This window comes from Saimiri boliviensis, chromosome 1 (genome assembly GCF_048565385.1).
Source record: "Saimiri boliviensis isolate mSaiBol1 chromosome 1, mSaiBol1.pri, whole genome shotgun sequence".
NCBI lineage: Eukaryota > Metazoa > Chordata > Mammalia > Primates > Cebidae > Saimiri > Saimiri boliviensis.
Genome location: NC_133449.1, coordinates 11,747,970 through 11,773,516, shown reverse-complemented (window position 1 = coordinate 11,773,516; position 25,547 = coordinate 11,747,970). Strand labels below are relative to the sequence as shown.

Below are 25,547 nucleotides of genomic sequence, written 5' to 3'. Positions count from 1 at the left end.
AAATTCTGCATTCATGCTTGCAATCTATCCATTTTTGGGTATTTGTTTTAGACAGAGCCTCAATCTGTGGCCCAGGCTGGAGTGCAGTTGTGCTATCTCAGCTCACTGCAACCTCCACCTCCTGGATTCAAATGATCCTCCTGCCTCAGCCTCCCAGGTAGCTGGGATTACAGGTGCACGCCACCACACCCAGCTAATTTTTGTGTTTTTAGTAGAAACGGGTTTTCATCATGTTGGCCAGGCTCGTCTCAAAGTCCTGACCTGGACAATTGAGACTGTCCAAGGAATAATCCATCCGCCTTGACCTCTCAAAGTGCTGGAATTATAGACGTGAACTACTGTGCCTGGCCCCACAATCTACCCAGTTGTTTAGGAACGTCTGTATATCTCATGTATTAAGATTTACCCTCAAGTTTGCTTTGAAACAGATACAAGTATAGACCGTTAGAAAACGTCAATATATTCTTAATATATTCATCTCTTGATATAGATAAAAGCAACTGGATTCTAAAATACAATATAAGAATGTATGTAAAGATTAAACCCCGGAATCAAAGAAGCTTGCGTATCTGGAAGCAAATATAAGAGAGAAATGGTGAGGTTGGAAGACGTTGAGGGAGTGAGTAACACCATGTCCAGGTTAGACTATTGTATTTTTTGTTTCAGTTTCAGTTTATTGTTTTTCAAATTTATAAAAACTTTTATAAAACTTCTAACCTAATCAAAGGTAACAGGCTTTGAGACAAACATGGTTTAATAGGACACAATTTCTAAAGCTCTAGGAGCTGAGCTACATGTTACATATTAACTTTATGATCATGGCTTTGCCACTAATTCCTCAGACTGTTCATTTGTAAAACAGCAGGAGGTGGTTCCCTCACAAGATTCCTCCTAAGGGGGAAGCATTTTCTAAATTATTATCCCTTTTTATTTTTGTCAGCATTCTTTCAAAATTTCCAGAGGCCACCCTGGTCACTAGTTCTCAGGAATTTTTTTTAAATGAAAGGTCATGCTGTTTGAGTCCACATAGGAGGGATGAAACGTTTGGAGAGTTCGAGGAAAATGTGGATTCATGTCTTACATGCAAAAATTACTTTCTCAATGTCTGCAGATAAGCCAACATGGTTTGTATCCTCATCTGAAAAGTGAGATTTCCAATCCCTGCTTCATAGTGTGGTTGTACAGCTCAAATTAGACTACAGATATAAAAATCCTTCATAAACTATTATGTGTCATATGGATTAAAGCAAGCATTAATAGCATGGATATTGACAACACATATTAATTACTGATTCTTTTCATATAATACCAGTTAGTGCTGTTTATAAAAATTATAGGGTGATAATGGAACTTAGAATCATGGTGTAATAAATAACCCACCAAGCTTTAGATTCAAGGCTCTCAAAAAATATACTTTGATATCTGAAGCCTTTGATATTATCTGAACCTTTATCAGGTGCCTTTGAAGGTCCAGGTTTATCTAGAAAAATGTAGTGCCTTGGAGGGTCCTGTATACAGGAATGATATATGCTCACCTGGCTGGAGTGTGGTTGTTACTGGAAGGGAGTCCTGATTCAGACCCCAAGAGAGGGTCATGGATCTCACACAAGAAATAATTTCTGGGGAGTCCATAAAGTGAAAGCAAGTTTATTAAGGAAGTAAAAGATAAAGAATGGCTACTCCATAGGCAGAGCAGAAGCTTGGGCTGCTGGACTGAAAATACCTACAGTTATTTCTTGATTATATGCTAAACTGAAGGTGGATTGTTCATGAGTTTTCCAGGAAGAGGTGGGCAATTTCCAGAACAGAGGGTTCCTCCCACTTTTAGACCCCGTAGTGTAACTTCCTGATGTTGCCAAGGCATTTGTAAACTGTGATGGTGCTAGTGAGAGTCTCTTGGCATGCTAATGTTATAAGTAGAATTTTCAGTGCCACAAAAGAAAGTAGCACTCGAATATAAATTTCCTCAGCAAGGCAATTTACTTCTATAGAAGGGTGTGGCTCACAGATGGAGCAATGTTGAGCACACACCTGGACAAGAAAGAGAAGGGGCACTTATGCCTGATGGAGGTTGCCCCTACTGCTGTGTCATTCCCCTATTGGCTAGGGGTAGACTGCACAGTCTAGTCTAATTCCGATTGGCTATTTTAAAGGGAGCACTTCCCTTGCCATCTTGGTTTTGGTGGGATTTGGCAGGCTTCTTTACCACATGCTATTTTGTCAGCATGGTCTTTATGGCTGTTTGTTGTGCCAATCTCCTATCCCATCCTGTGACTAAGAACACCAAACCTACTGGGAATGCAGCCCAGCAGGTCTTGGCCTCATTTTACCCAGCCCCTATTCAAGATGGAGTTGCTCTGGTTCAAAGGCCTCTGACATTTTGGCAAGCACAGAAGGGCCTCTCTCTCACTCCCCCTGACATTTCTCTCTCGCTGCTGGAATCCTGCACTGTGAGGGGATTGGGCCCTGACACTGGGCAGAGCCAGGATGTATGTCCCCAGTGCACACAATCTGTGTCCTTCCTTTGTGCCTTACTTAAAAAAACAAGGAGTCAATAAAATAAAATAAAATGATGTACGTGAAGCACTTTGTCATGCAAAAAGAGCTAGTACTGATGTTGGCTTTTCTTTAGGGTTTTTATTTTCATCATTTATGTTAAAAACTATATTGGGAGCCGGCTGGCCTGCCATCTGTGGATGCACCTTCTGTAGAACACACTGCTCGTGCGATGGCTGTGCTCTGGGTCATTTCTCATGCTGTACTGGGAGCAGTTATTAAATGGGACTTCCGAAGCTGCAAAGCAAGCATTGTGACCCCTTATCATCATTATGTGAACTTGGCATTATCCTTTTGCCAAAAACATCTGCCTGAAAGATTGCTGCAGGAAGCAACTGGTAAAAAGTAAGATTCTAGCTTAGCCTGTCATTCACTTTGCTCGAATTAAACCCATTTGCATTTCTAAAATGTATTAGTTCTATTCAAAGCCTGCCATAGAAATGGAAATGGCCTTGGGGAACAGCCTGTTTCTAATCAGTGATCCTGGAAGATGAGGCAGTGACTGACTTTGAAATCCAACCTAGCTTTCTCTGCAGGAAACCCCAGATGCAAGTTTCCAAAGGTAATCAGATGTAAATGCCACTTTCCTTCTGAGTGCCACTAATTACCCAGGGTCCTGGCACTTGGAGCTGTCAGAGCTGATTCAAGAGCCAGTGAAGAGAATTTCCTCTAGACGATATGAGATAAAATTTGCAAAACAATAACTGCAGACCAAAAAACCATTCTTTCTATTTATTTACTTATTTGTATTTATTTATTTATATATTTTTGAGACAGAGTCACACTTTGTCGCCCAGGCTGGAGTGCAGTGGCACGATCTCGGCTCACTGCAACCTCCACCTCCCTGGTTCAAGCAATTCTGCCTCAGCTTCTTGAGTAGCTGGGATTACAGATGTGTGCCACCACACCCAGCTAATTTTTGTATTTTTAGTAGAGACAGGGTTTCACCTTATTGGCCAGCTGGTCTCAAACTCCCAACCTCAGGTGATCCACCCGCCTCAGCCCCCAAAGTACTAGGGTTACAGGCGTGAGCCACCAGCCCCGGCCCAAAAAGCCATTCTTAAATCTTTAGTGAACTTGTTTTGGTTAGGAAAGACAGAAGTAAAGACCCTGGTGAAAAGTTGAAAGGGTTCTAAAATCCTGGTTCTATCAAGGAAGGGAATAATAAGCAGTTTAACTCAGAAAATCCGTAGGGGAAAAAAAACTAAAAGTTTTCTGTTATTTATTTATTTATGTTGGTCAAGATCTCGCTCTGTCACCCAGGCTGGAGTGCTGGAGTGTCATCTCTACTCACTGCAGCCTCGACCTCCCAGGCTCAAGTGATCCTCCAATCTCAGCATTCAGGGTAGCTGGGACTATAGGCATGCACCCCTACACCAGGCCAATTTTTTGGTATATTTTTGTAGAAACAGAGTTTTCTACAAAACCATGTTTCCCAGGCTCGTCTCAACCTCCTGGGCTCAAGAGATCCACCTGCCTCAGCCTCCCAAAGTTCTAGTATTACAGGCGTGAGCCACCACAACTTACCTGTTTTTTTATTTTTTAATGAGCCACTAAAAATTGCTGCTAAGAATTGGTATGTTCCAAAACCAGCAATGATGATCTATGAGTGTGTCATCTGTCCCTTCACACAAGTCTACAACAGGCAGTGCCAGCCCAGCACTATTCCAGACATTAACTGTCTCTGAGGTCAGATGTGTGCCCCACATGATTTATTGGTGTTTGGGGGAGTTCCCAAACTTTCATCCATGTTTCCGAGAGTCAGATTCTTCTTGGGTTAGAACTTGGCTCACAATTATAATTAAAAACATGGATTCATAATGTAACGCCCAAAAAAGTCCAAACACCCATGTGGGTATTCATTTGTACTTTGCAGAACATCACCCAGACTGTGCGTCCACCAAGGTGCTTGAGTAGTGAGTGAGCCTTGGGTCTGCATGGCTCTGTGATTTGCCACCGTTACTAGGGACACGACAGATTTTGTGAAAAATAGAATGCTTCTGAGTGAAAAACAGCTCTCACATGAAAAAGCAAAATTGCATGAATAAAATTTAAAAGATTTTTCTTAGAAAGGGAATGTGTGCCTGATGATTGAAATGTGACTTGGGGATGACACCTTCAATCTATTCTACCATTTTATTTTTGCTGGTGGATTTTGGGATTTACAGTTCTCAGGCCTTGTCCCCTGTAACTGCTGAGGACCTGTGGTATTTGCCTGCCACAATTCCTGCCCTTTTGGGTATTCTAGGCCCTCTCAAAAGTTTTTTTAAATATTTCAGGGTGCCTAGAGGAGATACCATATATATTTATTCAAGAACTAATTATTGTGTACCAAGTACCATACACTGTGTCCAAAAATGGGAATACAACAGTATTATCTCTGCTGGTATGGAGCGCTCCTGTAAAACTATCATTTCTTTCCCTTCTATTCTGATCCCCAGAGGGACTAGGCATCGGATTCCCTGGAAATCTCAGACATTGCTGATGATCATGAAAAATGAAATCATTATTGTATTCAGTTCCTATGACTGCTGAAACATATCACTGCAATATCTGTGGCTTAAAAACAACACGAATTTGTCAAACTACGATCGTGTAGGTTGTATCCAGATATTTGAAATGAGTCTTGGAGAGCAGATATAATTTAAATATTGACAAGTCCTCTGAAGAAGTAAAGGACAGTGATATGGCGTGTGACCGGGGAGGTGCTGGCCACGGGAGACCTCTCTGAGGAGGTGGCTTGAAGCTGAGACCCAGACCAGGTGCAGAAGCAACTAGGGAGAAAGCCTGAGGAGCCCCCAAGACAGAGGAAGCAGCTGGTGCAAAGGCTGTGGGTAGGAATGAAACTTGCACACTGGCGAAGGCCAGTGTGGCCGGGGGTAGGGGAGTTAGGAGAGATTGGCACTGGATGGAGACTGCTGGTACAGACGGAGGCCAGATTGCAGAAAGCCTCTCTGTAGGTCTGGTAGAGGACTTTGGCCCTGTCCTGGGAGCAATGAAATGCCAAGAGAGGTTTTATTATTTGTTTTTTGTTTTCGTTTTTGTTGTTGTTATTAAGTGACCTAATCTGAATTGCTAAATGAACTCTTTGGTTATCGTAGGGAGAATAGACTCCTTGAGAAGTAGAGATACAGGTTTCAAGATAAGTTCAGTAATCTGGACAAGAGATAATGGCAGTTTATTGTGTAATGGAAGTTATGGGGAATTCAGGATATATTTTTGAATATTTTTTCTTCTGGTAGATGAAGTTGCATAAAAAAACACTCAAGGGAAACACTGGCTTTTTTTCTCAAAAAAGGTCTGCAGATTTGCTTTGGAAGAATGTGAAAACAGGAACACAAATGGATTACAAAGGTTGGCGGGGGCAGCTGGAGTAGAGCTCCATTTGGGATAAGTCAAGTCTGAGGGAAGAAGAAATTCAGATCCACAGCTGGAGATCTCGGTCTGAAGCTTAGAGGAATGGCCTGGGAGGGAAATATAAACACGGAGTCATCAGAGATACAGACACCCACAGCAGGACACCCTGCTGCTACCACCAGTGTGGTCAGTTCTCTGAGACCGGGATGCTGCAAAGACAGGTGGACTCCGGGAAAGAGGAGAACAGCCCCTGGGCACAGAGAGTTATTCATGGCCTGGAAGACACAAAGCCAATTTCAGATTGAATGAGACTCCACTGATCTCTGGCCCAGCCCAAGTCCCTGTGCGGGAATGCGGGCTCACCAAGGAAAGAGCCACCAGGAAAAGATGCCACAGCCTAAAGGAGAAGCTACGCTCTGGTGTCCTTGTGAGTAGGCATCAGCAGCAGCCTGGCTGTGTTTGTCCCAGACCGTATTTTAAATTTAATCATTTGCCAATATATTAAACTTTAGAGGGATTTTTCCCTCTCAAAAATTATGAAAACACATAATAGCCAAGAGCCCATATTTCCTCTTGACCACCATCAGCTACAGCTGAGATACCTACTCTCTAGTCATCACTGTCCTCACTCAGAAGGGCATTAAGCCCTGCACCTTAAATAAATAAAAAGCCAGATTATATAGAGGAAGAAAAAAAATCACTGTTTCTGCCATTGGGCCAATAGAATCCCCAGCCAAAGGTTACCACCCTAAAGCATTGTTGTATTCCGCTAAGCAAAGAAATAAGAGCCACTTGCTAAAACGGTCTAGCTCTCCATGAAGGAGCTTGGTCACCCATCAAGATTTAGGGACATGGGCTTGAAAAGATCATGAAAATGTTGACTCTCACCTCTCTCACAATTTTCTAGTATAAAATTTTTCTTTGCAGAAATAGAGCTTACACGATACCTAAATAGCAGCTTCTAATGTATCTTCTCCCGCTTACCCAACACCACCCACCAAAAAAAAAAAAAAGCCTGCAAAGACAGAAAAAAGGTAGAAACGCAAAGCACACCAAAACTCAAAGCACATCAAACAATAAGCCTGACAGGCAGCTGAAAGTTACCATCTGAAATTTTATTCTAGAAAGAACAGATTTTAAGAAAAAAAAAAATAGCCAGGTTTCAGCAAGTAGTAGACTCCCATTTCTCTAAATGATGATGCCCTTTCATAAATGCCCAATATCATCCACTGGCCCAGAGACCCCAGCCCAGGCCTATCCTAACCATGTATAGCCATCTCTCATCTTATCCTATCAGGTGATGATCTGCATATTAATCTCTTTCTTCATTCAAGGCTATGACCATCTTCAATCTCCACACCAAATCTAGAAAATAAAAAACTGGACATGGAAGTTATATAGAATAGCGCTGGTGCATGTTATCTCAGAGGTTAGTCCCATCAAAGAGAACCAAGTTTTTAGGCGGGAGTCCCTTGCTTTTTGAATGTCTGGCTAAAATTGGTTCAATCTCCCATTCTATTTCTGTGCAATGTAAGGATACTCATATTCTCAAAAGCATCCTTTTTCTTCTGGCTCAGAAGGTGGTATCTTAGCAGTGCTTCAATTCAGTTCCAAAATGTCTCATCTTCCTTAATTCGCCAGCAAAAATTATTCTTTCAAAGGACTTGTGAATACAGAATTTGCTCGAGATGAGCTGTTTGGAGGCACAGAGAACAAAGGAAGGTTTACGTAGCAGAACTACACTGAATCCACCAGGTAGGGCTAAGCTAACAAATGACCCCCAATCTTAATGATTACCAATAATAAAGTTGTACTATTCATTCACCCTAATGCACTTCACAGTCAGCTCTGGCTCTGTTCCCATTTTCTTCTTCAGGGACCAAAGCCGGCAGAGCATTTGCTATCTGGAAGAAGGCCAGTCATCACAGAAGAAGGAATCACTCAGTCACAAACTCTTAAAGCTTTTGCTTGGAAAACCACGCACATCAGTTTCACTCATGATTTATTAACTACAGCAAGTCACATGGCTGAAACTGAGTACTGAGAGTGTGGGGATGTATAATCCTCCCACAGAGGGTGGCACCAAATATAGATGAACAGTAATACAATCTACCACATCAGCATTTTAAAATGCAGGAGTGGATATCATCATTTTAAAATGCTTTGGCAAGACCTTAGGAGGCTTAGGAGCCCTCACCTCTCTACTGCCTCTTTTCTGCCTTCCGGAGCAATACAATTCTTGCCCTTGTCTCATGCAAAACTCCTTAAATTTTAGCTGTTGTCAATACACAAACCCTCTACACCAACCACTTATCTAAGTATTTTGTTCAAGCAAGGAATGTTGGTGTCAATTGCTAAAATAATGTTTCTTCTGTCTGATTACACAAGAAAACTGTAAGTAGGAGTAGTAAAAAGTAGAACCCTGAATGCCAAAAGTGGCAATTTTGCATCAAAATTTGTGCCCATTCCAAATACCACAAAAGCCATAGCAGGCTTAGGGGGAAGTGCCATTTTGGAAGGGCACAGGGGTGCCAAGAGGCAGCTTTCCGGAAGCTGGGCATTGGGTTCAGACTCACTCATGCCCATCTACCTTCAGCTCTAGCTCTAGCTCAAAAGGGATTCCAATCAAACCTGTGAATAGAAAGCAGAGCCAAGGGCACTCTGTTGGCAAAGTCAAGATATACCTCATCTTTGTTTTGTTTGTGAGGTTGGTAAAAGAAAAGAGCATATTTTAATGGACTTACTGGCTCTTTGCATAACTTCCTTTTAAAGGGTGTGTTCAAGTGATTTGCCCAATAAGAAAAAAGTCAAATAACTTTAATTTTTAAGGGGCAAGTGATTTAATCAGGAACTTTGTCAAAGTGCATGCCCAAGTGTCTAACAGACAAATGGAAAGATATCAACACTTATCTTAAAAAATTAACTAAAATACACAACAAAATTACGGTAACACAAAGTTTTGGGGGGATGTACTGTCACTAAAAATCTTAAATATTGAGAATATAAATTGTTACAAACACAGTTAATAACTAGTTGGTTGTGTCTACTAAATCTAAATATAGACCTACTCTATGAACCACCATTCCCACTCATTGTTTTATACCCAAGAGAAATGAGTACATTTTCCCACAAAAAGAAATAAACAAGATTATTTATGGCAGATTTATTCATAATTGCCAAAAGCTGAAAATATCTCCACTGATCATCAACAGAAGAATGGATATATGAATTGTGGTACAGTCAAATAATGGACTACTATATACCAATAAAAAGGTAACCAAACATTGATACATACATAATTTGGATGAATCTTTGGAGCATAGTGTATGCAAAATAAGCCAGACAGAAAATGTGCAAACCATATTTATATGCAGTTCAAGAATAAGAAAATCTAATTTTTCTTAAAATTACAGTCAAAATGTGACTGTAGTTGAAGTAGTTGACAGTAGTTGAAGTCAAAATGTGACTATTCTAAGGTGGAGTACTAATGGAAAAGAACTTCATGGGTCCTTAAAATATTCTCTATCTTAATCTATATGGTGATTACATAGATGTATATAAAATTTTATCAAGCTCTACATAAGGTGATTATTCTTCATGTGCTTATAGTCTCTGTGATACACATTTATGCTTATTTCACCAAAAAATGGAAACTTTGCCAACTCCCACAAGAAAATTAATTTTCCCATTTCAAAAATAACCTTGAAACGGTGAGGTTTAAAAAAATTCAGGGTGCATCTTGAAAGATTGGTAAACATTGATCAGGTAAAAAAGAATCAACTTTCAAAGACTGGGAAGCAAGACAAAATAAGATCTATTGAAAGGATTATAATCAGTATGGAACCAACATGAAATACATGTGAAATATTCCAGATTATTAACATCTTGAGAAACTTGCTTTGGGATTTCCAGAAAAATAGGAATCATTATGAAAAAGCAAAGTCAACTAAAAGGGCTACCTCAATGGTTCATTTACATGAATCAGTATTTTACTCTGGAAAATAAACAAAGAAACTGGTGCTCTGTTCTTTCTGAAGATGGAATCCAGCAGTTACCAAAGGAAACCAGAGAAGTCTGGCTTGAATTTTAGCATCTACATCCTCATCCCAGATGCACAGGCAGAGGATTAATAAAAACACAAGTCAAATTGTTTTCTCTGTGACCACCAGCAGCATTCTTCATGCGTAAGAATAAAGTCTTGGGTCCCCTTATTATCATTCTTCTTGTCCTCCTCAATTATGCCTGGGCAGAATGCCTGTGGGATATAGACCAGTGACTAAAAGTGTCCTATTCATTACTATGAATGTCAGCCTTTCAACCCAGACCAAGAAACCCTGAAATGTGCAGGGGACAGGCATTTCTCAGCTAATAGTAGGCTGTTGTTTCAATTAACTAAAGCAGCACCTTGGCCTTCTAAGTGACTGACAGGGGCAGGCTTGGGAAGGCTTATCTCATGGGAACAGACTTGATGCTATCAGATCTGGCTCTATGACATCTCTGTGTAACATCTCTCATCTTTTGGTGACCAGAGAAGTAGGTCAGAAGGGAGGCCCAGGTAAGCCACAGAGGCAGAAGTGGGGCCACGCTTCACATGCACAATCACGTCATCTCCATGACATGGACGTTTTCCCATCTGGTCTGGTCCCTTCTTGTCACTGGCTATAACATGGGGGCCCATCCTGTGGTTTCAGCCTCTATCAGGAAGGAAAGATTTGTCACTGCAACTGTCTGCTTGAGTCAAAGATATTGTGGGTCTTTATCTCCCAGCTGCAAAAACTGATAAGAACGTAGAGGTGATGTGAGAATTTGTAGCTGATTATAGGAATTTTTTAGCTACAAATGGAAACAGAGAGAGCACGCACGAGAGAGAAAGAGAGAGAGAGAGGAGAGAATGATTGCTTGCTGATTACTGTTACTGTGTATATCTTTTTATGCTTTTATGTTTTTGGATTTTGCCATGAAAAGTGAGAAAACCTCATTATATCTCATGAGTTTTATTTTGGAAGATACAGGGGTGAGGAGTGACTCTAATATTTCCTGAATATGAACCTTCAGGGGAGTTTCTTAAATTCCTTGGATCTAGGATATTTCATCTGTATAAGAAGTTTCTCAACAAGAGGCTCCCATAGGTCCCTCTCATCTTTGACTTTCTGGAATTCTATAAGGTTTGGCTTTTTTTTTTTCCAGATTAAAATATACCAAGACATAACTTGAAACAGAGCAGTACTTTGCAGGCACAGCAGGTGTCTGCATTTTCAACCTCACACTGCTAGCTGAAGCTCACCTCTGCTTTCACTTACTGGACGTGTGACCTTCGGCTCTCTCTGTAAGATCCTTAAACCTGCTTCCTTCTCTGTAAAATGTGGGTAATAACGCTTGCATCTCAGAGTTGTTGCATTTTCTATAAAACCAGATAAAATGGCTGACTTAGAACAACTATTATTATGATTATTCCTCAAGCTCCCGTGTACTTGAGCACTGACTCTGGAGCCAGACATCTTAGGTTCAAATTCAAACTCTGCCAGTTTCTATTGGTGTAAGCTTGGATAAATTGCTTACCTTCTCTGCCTCAGTTTCATTATCTGCAAAATGGGGATAATAATACCATTTACCTCATTGGGTTGTTATATGAATTAAATGGATTAACATGTATAATGTCCTTAAAGTAGCATTTGGCATAAATACTATATAAGTGTTTCATAAGTTAAATAAGTGAAATACACATATATTTGTGCGTGTGTGTGTGTATATATATATATACATATAAATGTGCTGGCGTAACACAGATTCAATAAATGTTGGACATGATGATCATCACAACAAACATCCCTTCTTTAGGACTAGAGATGAAGCTTTAGAAGCCAGTTTCTGTATGTGGCATGTGTTGGCAATGGAGAAAGCGACATAGAAGCATGTCAGAGGAGAAGCACGAAGGCCAATTCAGCAGACCCAGTCACCAAGAATGCTTGTGCTTGGGGATAGAGGGAAGCAGAAGGCAGACACAGATGAAGACTCTAGATTTCTCTCTGGGCAGCACTGTAGATTGCGGTAGCTTTATTTGAATGAAAACTCCAGGAAAGCATCAGGTTTGAGATGAAAGAAAATGGGTTCACGTTTGGATATATTGAGTTTGAGGTACCTACAAGATACTCCAAGGCAAAAGTAACTCTCTTTTCCAAACAAGACCTGCACAGAATCCCAGCCAAGTTGCTGTCCCACAACCATGTAAATCATTTTGTTTTCTCTGCAGCAACTCATACTCAGTTTGCAAAAACACTAAAGACAATCAATAGACATTATTTGTTCCCTGCCACCTGCCTGTGGCCTTTTGGAGGTCTGTAAGACCAACATCGTCTTAAGATCAACAGCCCTTGACATTGTTCAGCCATTTTGTCTTTTACAAAGTGTTTTCATGTCGTTGATCCTATCTGAGCTTGTGAAAAGATGACCATCCCTATTTTACTTAAAGGAACTGGAGTTGGGATTAGAACTAGGTCTTCTCTTTGTCCAGAACACTCTTTGCTATCACTGCATTAGCACCAGCTGATAGGTACTGTTACCTACTTAACCCATGTTATGTTATTTAATCCTCCAATCAACCAAGGAGACAGATGCCATCAGCTCTGTTTTCAAATGATGAAGAGGAATTTGTGTAAGATCACATGGGCATTTGACAAATTTGGAATAACTGAATCTAAATCTGCGTTACATTTTTGTACTTTTGGGGGATTTTATTATAATAATGTTTAGTTGATAATACAAGTTTCTTCAAGACAGACCAGTCTTCATAGGTTCAAATCCTGGCTCTGGCTTTTAATAGCTGTGGGGCTTTGAACAAGTTGTTTAACTGTGTCTCTATTTCCATACTTACATATTACAATAATAATGGCATTTGACAAGATGCACTGTAATGAAAATTAACAAAAATTTGTAAAAAGCTTAACAAAGACCTCAAAATTCTGCAGGCTCTTGGTTAATATTAGGTACTGCGATAGCTACAATTACAATTACCATAGAACTCATTTTCTACAAAAGTGGAGATCAAACTTTGGACATCAGCTATATACAACATTAGTGCCACAAGTTCACCTTTGAATTTCTAGCAGTCAATGCAAAGAAGAAACTACGGTTATGGAATACAAAAGATAAAAGAAATAGTTGAGGCTCAACTGGTCTTTAAGATGAGTTCAGAGAGGAACTTCTCTCGTTGTTCATAATTCAGTAAACAACAATATATTCACAAATGCCCCCATTGTCAAACCCAGCCTGGCAACAAGTGGCCATCTTTTTAGAAGTTGCTGGCCCAAAAGATTCCTCAAAGAAGCAGCCAGGGGGATCATTAGCATGGTGGTGAAGCTGTTTCTGTTTTCTCCACCAGAGTTCTCGGCCTCCTTAGCCCTCAAGAACCCCTTTCTTTTACTTTGGCATTTCTTTTTTTTTTTGTTTGTTTAGAGGTTGGCCTGTAACTAATAATAATAATAATAATAATAATAATAATAATAATGTCAATAACTAAATCAGGTATCGGCCACCAGTTGAGTAGGGTTTGAGGTCCCCGCGGCTTCCCTGCATTATCAGTGTATCGCCTTCATTGATCTTGAGAGGCTTGTGGAACATAAGAAAGAGAAGAGACTTTGCAATCAGGTGGACCCCATCAGTCCAGGGCCCCATGTGTCTCAGGACCTCAGAGGAGCACTCAGTTCTCTGCATTCTCGTTGTGATGCCTCAGGGCCATTAACCCCTTTCTAGTCCAACTTTCAGAATCTCTAAAAATACTGTGCTTATTAGAGTAGCCTCAGATGTGCCTTCATTTATCTCAAAATCATAATTCTCTTAGTATTCAACTCTAGTTGGTTTTTCTTAAGAGAGGCAATGCTTCTCCTTTCTCCCAGTGTCTACCCTCCTGGGTCCCTCCTCAGCTCTGCCATTACCAATAGGCACAGCCCCAACTCCAGCCTTCCCTAAATAACCCACAGACTTTTTTCCCATGGCACCTTCCCTGTGGGTAACTGCAATTTATATATACTCTTATCTAATCCCTGAAAGAATTTAAATAGTTAAAGCTGAAGACATTGCTTTCTTAAAAGCCATAAAACATTAAAATAAGCCTTTCATATCTCCACTGTAGATACAATCTCTCCCATCTCTGAGCTCCTTAAGCATCTAAATTCTTTTAAATTACTCATCACATCTTACATGGTTTCATCATTATTCAGAACCATAGTTTTGCTGTCCTTTTAACCTAAATCACGACTTTCTTGAGGCAAAACCCATATAAAATCCATATAAGTGATTCTTAAATATCCAAGAAATGAATGAAAAGTATTTAGAAGACATCTTGGGGGTGCAAATAGGGCAGTGAGAGAGGGGTGTCTCTCTGACGGAGATCCTCATATAGTGGGTGAGATAGCTACAGGAGCATGATTACAGTTCAGATTTATAAGCACCATGATTGATTCAGTAAGTGTAGGAGCATGGAGAAGAAGTGCCCAAAAGATTTGGGTAAATGAATACTTTATAGCAAGCATAGTAAAAAGGACATGAACAAGCCATGAAAGGAGGCTAACGGGAAGCACTGACAGTTAACATAATACTTGTTTATTACAGCCCCCAGGAGAAAACGGAAACACAGTGCCTGGTAGAGCTCCGAGTGTCAAATCAAACATGCTAATTTACAGGGAAGACCGACTTTTATCCTTGTCTGGTCCTGCTTTTGACAATACTTTACCTAAGGGACACTGAGTTACACAATGAAGAACATAACAGGAATAATAGTTTTCAGTTGTAGAAATGACTAAATTTAAGGGCATGTTTCTGATCCCTTTGAGCAAAGTAAATACCCATGAAAAACTGAAGAAGCAAAAAGCTGGTGTGGTTGTGGAGAAACTGGATCATTCAGGCATTGCTGGTGGGAATGGAAAATGCTGCAACCAGGCTGGGAAACCATTTGCTATTTCTGACTAAACAATCTGCATCTCACATACAATCTTTCGATTGCATCTCAAATATGTAACCCAGAAAATAAAAACATGTAGGCCGGGTGCGGTGGCGCATGCCTGTAATCCCAGCACTTTGGGAGGCTGAGGCAGGTGGATCACCTGAGGTCAGGAATTCACGACCAGCCTGACCAACAAGGAGAAAACCCATATCTACTAAAAATACAAAATTAGCTGGGTATGGTGGTGCATGCCTGTAACAGCTACTTGGGAGGCTGAGGCAGGAAAATCGCTTGAACCCAGGAGGCGGATGTTGCGGTGAGCCGAGATCACACCATTGCACTCCAGCCTGGTCAACAAGAGTGGAAAAAAAAAAAAAAAAGAAAAAAAAGAAAAAAAGAAAAAAAAAAGAGAATCATGTTTGCATAAAAGCCTGTGCACAAATGTTTATAGCAACTTCCTTTGTAATAACCCAAACCTGGAAAACAATCCAGATCTCCTCCGGCTGGTGAATGGGCTAAACACGCTGTGGTACATCCGCACAGTGGAACACCACTCAGCAATGCAAAGGAACCAGCTGTTGTTACAAGCAACACCTTGAATGGATCTCCAGGAAATTCTGCTGCATGAACAAAGCCAACCCCAAAAGGTTACATATTGTATGATTCCATAAATCTTGATAGATGCAATAGAAGTTACAGAAAATGATAGAAATGAATATCCGATTATTGGTTATCAGTGAGGCTGGGGTGGGAAGGCTGTAACGGGCCAGATTAAAGATTCTTTGGGACCGGGTGCCGTGGCTCGCGCCTGTAATCCCAGCACTTTCAGAGGCCGAGGCGGGTGGATCACAAGGTCAAGAGATTAAGGGCATCCTAGCCAACATGGTGAAACCCCATCTCTCATAAAAATACAAAAATTAGCTGGGCATGGTGGCGCATGCCTGTAGTCCCGGCTACTAGGGAGGCTGAGGCAGGAGAATTGCTTTAACCTGGCAGGCAGAGGTTGCAATGAGTCAAGATTGAGCCACTGCACTCTAGCCTGGTGACAGAGTGAGACTCCATTTCAAAAAAAAAAAAAAGAAAGAAAGAAAGAAAGAAAGAAAAAAAAGATTCTTTAGTGGTGAAAATATTTTTATCTTGACTATAGCAGTGTCCATCCTGATTATGATACTGTTCTACAGTTTTGTGGGGTTTCATCATAGAAGGAAACTGAGTAAGGGTCCATTGGATCACAGTATTTCTCTGTAGTCTGCTTTACAACTGCAAGTTGTTCTACAAATATCTCAAAATAAAATTGACTTTTTTAAAACAGCAAATCAGTAAAAAGGCATAGCCATTTCATGAAACAGTTGATCTGTTTCTTATAAACATCAGAATAGACTTACCGTAAAACTCAGCAATCCCACGAGTAGGTATTTGCTGAAGAGAAACAAAAACATGTATGCACACAAAATCCTGTTTGCAAATATTTATAGCAACTTGATTCATGGTCCCCAGAAATTGGAACAACTCAACTTCCCTTCAACTGGTGAATGGATATACAAACTAGTATGCATCTGCAACAATGGAATCATAAAAAGAAACTCCTGCTAAATATAATGACATGGATGAATCTCAAGTGCATTACACTATGTGAAAGAAGCCAGACTCAAGCCACTATCCACTGCGTAATTTCATTGAATGACATTCTAGAAAAGGCAAAAACATTGCTGGTTGCCAGGGGCTGTGTGGGTGGAGGAAAGGTATGAACCGCAATGAAACATTGGGGATGATGAAAACGTTCTTTTTTTCTTCTTCCCTTCAGCCTTTATTTTTTCTTTTTTATTTTAAGTTCCAGGATACCTGTGTAGGATGTGCAGTTGTGTTACACAGGGAAACGTGTGCCATAGTGGTGTGTTACAACTATGAACCCATCACCTCAGTATCAAGCTCCGCATGCATTAGCTGATGGCAATGTTCTATATCTTGACTGCAACGGTAGTTACAAGTTCTATGCAGTTTTTTTAAAACTCACATAACTCTAAACCTAAAAAGGCAGAAATTTATTATATATAAATTATGCTTCAAGAAAGTCAACTTTAAACTAAAAAGCGGATCGTTAAACCTTTCTGCTGTTTTTATGTTGAGGTTCAGAGAAGTTAGAGGACTGTTATACACACATCCTTTGCTCATGAGGTATGGACAATATGTCACACAGAAAAAGGAACGCAGCACACTGTCCATGTAATACACCTGCCTATCGTGTGTTGGCAATATGGTCACTGAGGCACAGAGATTTTAAGAGATCCATACAAGGCCTCTGCACTAATACCAAGTGACAAAACTGGAACTCAAACCCAGATTTCTGGGGGCTGGGGAATAGTGCATTTTTTTTTACAAAGGTGCTGCAGGTGAGAGATTGGAGTGCAGGAATTTTAAATTGGCAATTCAGAGTAATGTTGAGCTGGTACTGGTGTGTACATTTAGTTCTGAACAACCCAACTTGGACTTGGAATCCTACTATGGGCCCCTCCCTTCCGCTCAGAGATCAATGGGCCACAGGCCTATGAGCTGTCCCTGAATCTGGCTACGAAAGCAGCTTCAGATCCTTCACATCCTACCATTCAAGGAAGACAACTCCCAGTTTTCTATCTAAACCGGCCTTGGGGCCCAGTCAGCCTGCTGAGTTGATGTAGCATTTGGGCAGCCAAGATTCCTTGTTATTGAAATAACAAGGACAGGACACAGACCAAGGTCTGCTGCAGACGAGAGATGCTGGCAGGAGGGGAACAGACAGCTGCCTTGTCCCCATCACCACCGCTCAGCTCACGGCCAGGACAAGAGGCCCCAGGAGGAGACACTGAGGGAGACCCTTCCGTCTATGCAACTGTGGAGCAATGAGCACTAAACGGGCTCAGAACAGCCTGTCTGTCAGTGCTGTTTTGGCAACTTGCAGGAATGTCATCTCCAGCATCCGTTCATTCAGCAAATCATTGACAGAGAGCCTGGAATACGCAGTGATGAAATCAGGCCGGTCCCCGTCACCTTTGAGGTTGTGCTTCCTCTTCCTGGAGCAGTACTGCCATGACTGTCTATATAAGTCCTACAGCTTTTCAAGGAAAGTGCCCTCTCTTCTGGAAACCTTCCATCTCACACTTCCTCTCTCACCGCACCACCCCCAAACAGAATCTGTGGCTCCCTCCTTTGTGTCTGTCCCATAAGACTGTGACCTTCTCAGGTAGCCAAGACCCAGTCTTCCTTATCTCATTACCCTTCCTCCTGATCCAGTACCTAGGATATGGTCAAATTCTAGTGTACATTTATTTTTGAATAAATGAGGGATCCGTCTCAACTCCTGTGATAAAGCCCAGCATGATCAAGGAAGATGAAGTCAACTGCTGAAAAAATTAGGTCCTGGATGCCACCATACAATGACACTATCTTAGGGAATCACAGATTCTTAGAGGTACATTGGGAACTGAGGAGTGGTCCACAGCAAGTCAGAAATAATAATTTCAAGTATTCATTCATTTATTAATTTTTTTACCAAAGGTCCCTTCTGTACCAGGAAAAATTATGTACATTATCCATTCATCATTCCCCCCCGAAAAAAAATATGGTGTGTGCATTTAGTTCTGAGGAACCCAACTTGGACTTGGAATCCTACTATGGGCCCCTCCCCTCTTCTCAGAAATATAGGTACAATTATATTTATACCCATAAACATACTTCTGTAGGTATGATCATATTTATTGTAGTGAGGAGGAAACTGAAGCTCATAGAGGTTAAAAGCCAGTATCACACAGCTGGTGAATACAGAACAGGATTTGAATTCAGGCCTCTATGCTCAGAAGTGTGCTGTCCAGTTGCACTGTTCCTCTCCTCAAAGCCATTTCCTTCCTTACCTTCCCCTTTCCTTTCATTTTCTGCCTCTTTTAAAGGTAATCTTGGGGCATAATACCTCTAAATGCAGAATAGAACAGAGTCCCCTTATTCTTGAAAGGCGTGGCATCTTAATTGAAACAAAATAATCCAAACATTTGCTTCACTTCAAGTTTACAAATTCCATTTTTGTTGACTTATATTTTCACAAATGGCTGTCATGTTAAAGTTATTTTATTTTTACAGAAGTTAAGAAAATATAAAGAGAACAAGTTTTAGAACAAAGTAGCTTACAACATATTTGACTCCTCTTTTCTTGGTGCTGTAAGGGAAGTTTAGAGGTTTCCAAGATGAAATTTTCAGGCCATGTAACACCACGCCTCCAGGCACCCTGCCCCTGGGCCAGACACTTCGATACCCTGGATCGCCGGCAGCCATGACCCTACGACCCTGTTCCTGTCTGTTAAAATCACCTTCCTCACCTCCAACCATGAGCTGATTTTCTATCAGGGCCCCACTTGCAAAATCAGAGATAGAAATAAAGGCAGAAGCCTTCTACATTCATCTAGTCACCACACCAGCAAAGATGCTTTTAACCCCAAATGACCAAAGTCAGCTTTCTCTTCTCTTGAAGAAAGAAGTCTTAATGTATATTAAATCCAGGACCTTGGGTCATCTTTGATAAAGAACAAGGAAGGCAATACCCACTCTGGCTGTGCATGGGCCTGAGCACGGGGCCCCACTGTGCTCTTCTGACCTAAAGCTCCACTGCTCTCTGATCTTTGGATGCTCTGAAGGGATATGATGTGGTGAGAAGTCAATGGCTCTGGAATCAAAAGAGCTGGCTTCTCATGCAGGCTCCACCATTCCCTTGCATTTAAGACATTTGAGGTTGAGTTCCTTCATCTGCAAAATGATTATAATTCCATCTACCTTTCCACTTCATTGGTTTGCTGAGCCTCACATGTGATGACATGTGACAGCCTTTGAAAGCTACCTTGGAGGACCTTTTGAAGGCCACTACCACGTCCCTACCTACAGATTCATAGCACTACTCAGTCACAACAGGTAGAATCCCCTCCACTCCCTTCCAACTAATTCGCCTATTTACGCATCTCCTCCTCACCTGCTCCAGGGAGGCTTCTACAACCACCCCAAGATGCAGCCACCACAGTCTCACTGAAAACACCAGGCTCAAATCTCTAAGCCTTTACTTACCATCTTCCTGTGCCAATAATGTGAATACGATGATGGCATATAGAGTGAATTCCCCTGGGAAAAGCAGACCCTGAGAGCAGGGTTCACATGCAGGTAGTAAATTTTAAAAGAATACTGTCAAGAAGGTAGAGAAATGATACATGGGTGGGAAGGCAGTCGGCAAAGGGCCTGTCTGGGGCTTCATGGCATGCAACCTGGGCAATCCCACTGTTAAGGCGGATTAGCTGTGGGATGGTGCAGGCCGCATGCCATGAAGGGCTCCTGCTTGATTTAATACTGTGGGGTCTCTGCTTGAAATTCTCAATGATTTCATCCTTTAGTATATGAGCTGTAGAATACAAGCTGTATAATTTTGGTAATTCCACATACTAGTCAAATGCTCTCATATTTGTATTTAAAACTGACATTGCACACTATAAAGATGGATGTTAAAACTCATTGCTAATAATTTAAATTTTTCATTTTCCTTACTTAGGACAACATTAAATAACATTTTTTTTAAATACCATGACAAATTTAGGGAGAGGCCATGGAAAAAAGGTAACAGTTTACATTTTAATATGCTTAACAGCACTTTTCCCTTGATTTTTTAAAAAGCGGCCCTACATGTTCACAAATTATATAGCCAGCCCTGGATGTGTTACTAAGCCTGTTAACACAGTGAATGAATGATGCTTAATAAAGCAGAGAAGCTTGGTGAAAGTGACATAAAACACAGGTCTTTGAGCTATCCCACTTGAGGAATGAGGAGCTGGGGTATTTATACACCCACTCCCATCATGCCTCAGCTGAGAACTGCTGAGAGGAGATGGGGAGTTGTTAATTACACCTCGACTGTCTTGACAATAAGGACCAAAGGATGTGGACAGGGTGCTGACAGCAATAACAAGGAGGACCTTAGGAACTCACAGTGCAATGTAGGAAGAACAGCAAGTGAGTAAACAGGCCGCTTGCCAAGTGTTTAGGTGTAGCTACGGAAATCAACACAAGGGCTTTGGGAGAACAGGGGACAGTTCCCCAGCCAAGCCTGGCCACTCCACAGAAGCCCTCAGAGCACTGGTGCCTGGTCAGAGCATGCAGAGGATGGGCTTGACTGATGAAGAGGAGAGAAAAGGAAACTCTACGTAGGAGTCCTTATTTATTTTCTATCACTGCTGTCAAAAAACGATAGCAGATTTAGTGACTTAAAACAGCACAAATGTATGATCATTTTACTGTTTTGTCAGAGGTCTGGTACAGGTTTCCCTGGGCAATTAGCAAGGTGTCTGAGGACTGCATTCCATTCTGCATGCATTTTTCTCTCTCCTTTGGGTTGTTGATAAAATTCAGTTCCCTCCCGTTCTGGGCTAAGATCTCCATTTGATTGACAGCTGTCAGCTAAGACCCTGTCTTTCCCAGTTTCCAGAGGCCACCTATATTCCTTGGCTTGGAGTCTTCATCTATCTTCAGAATCAGCAGCAATGGGATGAGTCCCTCTCACACTTGGGATGTGTCCTGCCTCTGCTTCTATTGCTGCATCTCCCTGACCGACACCTCTCTGTATCTCTTCCACTCTTTTTTTTTTTCTATTGAGGTGAAATTCATATAACATAACATTAACAAAAGTGAACAATTCAGAGACATTTACTACATTCACAATGCTGTGCAAACCACATTTTCATCACTTCGAAGTAAAATCCCTGACCCATGAAGCATTAAAACCCCCATTCTCTCCTCTCCTAAGCCCTTAGCAGCCACCAATCTACTTTCTGATTGTATAGATTTACCTATTCTACAGATTTAATATCAATAGAATTATACAGTATGTGGCCCTCTGTGTCTGGTTTCTTTCACTTAGCATATTGTTTGAGAGGTTCATCCAGGCCATGATATGATCAGTACTTCAGACCTTTGTGGCTGAATCCTTTTCCATTGCCTGGGTAGACAGCATTTCATTTATGAAATCATCTGTTGATGGACATTTGGGTTGTTCTTACCTTTTGGCTACTGTGATTAGTGCAAGTATGAAGATGTGTTAGAGTACCTGTTTCTAATTTTTTTTTTTTTACCATTTCAATCTTTATTAGAAAGATACAATGGAAAAGGTACCCCTTCTGAAGAATTTTTGTCCATTTCCATTAAGGCCTCAGCAATATCAGCCTATTAGAAAAGGCTGGTTTGCAAGTTAAATGGAGTCACTTGGCCAGCTGATTTCTGAACATGGGGTGGTCCTGGTTGTTCAGTGTCTATGATGCCTCACAGAAGAGACTGGCAGGAAGTCCTTTGCTCGACTTATTTACTTGATGTTACCCTCTTGAAGAGGCCTGCACCCCAGTTACCAGGTGCAGGTTCCCCCCACCTCCCCCCCAAAAAAAGGAAAAATGTCAATGAAGTAAGATGAGGATCTGTGGGTGGGACAGCGTGTCAGGTGATCAGGGCTCAGTTTCACGTGCAGCTGCCTTCTGAGCCACGGAGGGGGATGAAATCCAAGTTGCAGTCTCCTCCCCTCGAATCAGCTTCTCCCACTGACTGAGATTATCCCTGCATGCTTTAAGGAGAGGCTCCATGGGAGGGAGGACCTGGGTGAGGGTTGTATAGCAGGGAATGGCTACAGCCTTGTAGAACTCAAGCTGGCTATGTGGGACTTCATCCTTCTTGTCTCTGCCCATCATAGGAATAGGCTGTATTCCCAATTTCTTCATTTCATCACCCTCAGCCCAGAATTCTACATATATATCTTTTGCCATCAATTTTGTGACAAGCCACAGTTTTGTCACAGAACAAAGATCACAGGCCGTCATCATCAAACCAATTACACGGTCTCTATGTGATTGATTATTAAGATTTAGTGATCCGTCTGGTACATCTCCTCCAACTGTTTCCTGTTTCCAAAGTATAAAGCAAGGTCTGTGTCAATGATGGCTTTGCAGATGATCTCAAGCACCTGCTCACATTCACTGGAGCTCAGGGTGGAAAAGATATTGTGCCCTTCCAACTGGAGGATGGACACCGCCTGGGAGAAGTGGTGCTGCTCCACGGTGGAGGTAGAGTAGAGAGCTGCCAGAGGGCGGTTGAACTTCTGCAGGTAGCTTTTAGTAAAGCCCCTGTGGTCCCGGTCATGACACAGACACACAATCAACAGTCCTTTGCGCACAAGGTCTGTGAAAAGCGTGTGGTTGTTCTGAAGTATGGCGTACACGCGGTGTGTTACAGTGACCGCATGCTTCCAGTTGTGATAGGGAACTCGCTAGTAGTTCTTCTTGACAGACATAATAAAACGACACAATTTTTCAAGCTCAAAGCAGGATGTCCCACAGGACTGATGAACCATATAGACAAAAACTCCAGGCCACATGTTTTCGAAAGGACCAATGTCAAAGTGGAATAATTCAATTTCTTTGCAGAGACGCACAGGAAGGGTGAATCGCATGAGGCCCTGCCACCTTCTGCAGTAGAAATGCTATGGTAGGACAGCTTTTCCATCGTTACCGGGTAAATGCACTCTGAGTGACATATTCTATGATACATGTTAGCACAGTGTAAGGCTAAAGCACAAAAGACAGAAAACATTTCCAAGTTGTTTTCATCTGCTTTAGAGAAGGCACTGCCACTTACTTTGTTGACCATTTGCACAACACCTATCACGCTTCCTCGGCTGATGGGCATGCACAGGATGTTCCACGTGGTGTGGCCTGTGTACCAGTCTACTTCTCTGTTAAAACGTGGGTCTGCATAGGCGTCTGGAATGCTCAGGACTTCCCCTGTTCTTGCCACATGGCCAGCAGTTCCTTTCTCTATTGAAAATCTTATCTCTCTGGTCTTCTTGAAAACAGGTTTTCCTTCCTTTTCCTCTCCAGTATCAAAAAGTCTGAATATAACTCTTTGTTCTTATGGCCTACCTGGAAAAATGCGCTATGACCAGCATTCACCAGGTTGTTTGCATATATTGTTCTGCGTTCAAGCAGAGAATCTATTGCAACTATGTTATCAAAATGTTTTTGATACATCGAGTAGAAAGTCATTCCATTCAGTCAGTTTGGCAAGGCCTCTGAATACCTGCACCTGATGTATTGCTACCGAAGCCCAGGCAAGATTTGCTGTTGCAACCTCTTGGTGACTAAGACAGAAGGCTCCTTTGCCCCAGTGCCGATACAGCTCAAGAACACCAATCAAGTCACCAACTGCAGTGACAAATGGTAAGCAAAGAACAGACTGGATGCGAGTCCCTGATTCCAGTCCAGTACCTTGTGGAAATCGTTCATCCCCAAGGATGTCTTCTACGAACAGTGTCTTCCTGGAGTCAGCCACATACAGCAGAGATGGTGGTGCCCTGAGTGATGGGCCCTGCAGGGATGAGGCGGGGTTTTCCTTCCTTAATCCTAGGTGGTGTGAATATGCACAGGCTATTATTACGCTCTCCAAGGAAATACAGTGCAAGTCCATCAGCTTTTGTGGCTATTTTTATGATGTTGCTCAGTTCATAGAGGAGTAGCTGGTTGTCTCCTCCTGTGTCCAACCATTGTTCTATGTAGCTGTTTAGTTCATATACAACTCCCTGCATATTCGTATCTTGGCACCTCCTGACTTCCTTAGGAGCCGATTCATCTTCTAATTTGTTGTTCTTCCGCTTCCGCCATTTCTCTACTCTCTCTGCACTAACAAACACTTTCAGATACAAATTCATCTAATACCTTGGGGTGAAGAGAAAGATATGCCTTCACTTTTTCATTGGTAAAGCCATATAATGTTGCCATACCAGTTAACCAGCAACTGCTGGGTCACAGGCAGGAGCAGGAGTGCGTCTCTGGCCAACAACCCGGCGCTGGTGAGCGGGCCTCCACAGCCTCTTCCACAGCCTTCCTCCCCAGTTTGGCATCAGTTACACAAACTTGCCTAGGAATGCAGACTTGCACCTTAGATTACTTTCCTTCTACCTGGAGGCAAAGGTAACAGGCTGATGGGGTCTCCCATGGCCAGACTCTCGGGCCCAGGATTGACCAACTGCCCTCCCAACAGATTCCAACTGCCCTCCCAATGGATTCCAACTCTAATTCTTTGGGGTATATACCCCTCATCTATTTCTAAGGGTTTATATGATTATGTTGAGCCCACCCAGACAATCCAGGATAATCTTCTTATTCCCACCTGCACATGTCACATAGATTCCAGGTATTAGGTCATAGGCCTCCTTGGGAGACCATTTTTCTGCCTCCCTCAAGGCCAGTATGACCACAGTTTGGGAACAGTGTGGTGGCTACAAGAGTCTAAAAACCGTTTTGTGCTGATACTACACTAGTGCTTCTTAAATACGAGGACATAGGCAACCTGTTTAAAAAAACAGAATGTTGGCAGAGCTCAAGAATACTTCCACTAGCCTCCAACCTGATAGAGAGTACACTGGAGATTAACTGTCAGGTTAGCAATCATTGGCTCTGATAGGACCCAGAACACAGAGCTACACCCAAACACCAAGGTCTTATAGCAGGACTGTGTAACAATAATCATCTAACCAATCCAAACCACATTTTATGTAAATTTTTTAGATCACATCAAAAGAAAAGAAAATTTTTTTCTATTCCCATAGAATTCACATCTAAGAATTTGGGGTCCCTGGGTATCTGTAGATTCCAGGGTGAGA

The 25,547-nt window shown here is 41.8% G+C and overlaps 1 pseudogene; it reads right to left on the bottom strand.

Moving 5' to 3' along the window:
- Positions 1–22,300: 22,300 nt before the first annotated feature.
- On the bottom strand, positions 22,301–24,663 carry LOC101038121 (cAMP and cAMP-inhibited cGMP 3',5'-cyclic phosphodiesterase 10A-like; annotated as a pseudogene).
- Positions 24,664–25,547: the final 884 nt, after the last annotated feature.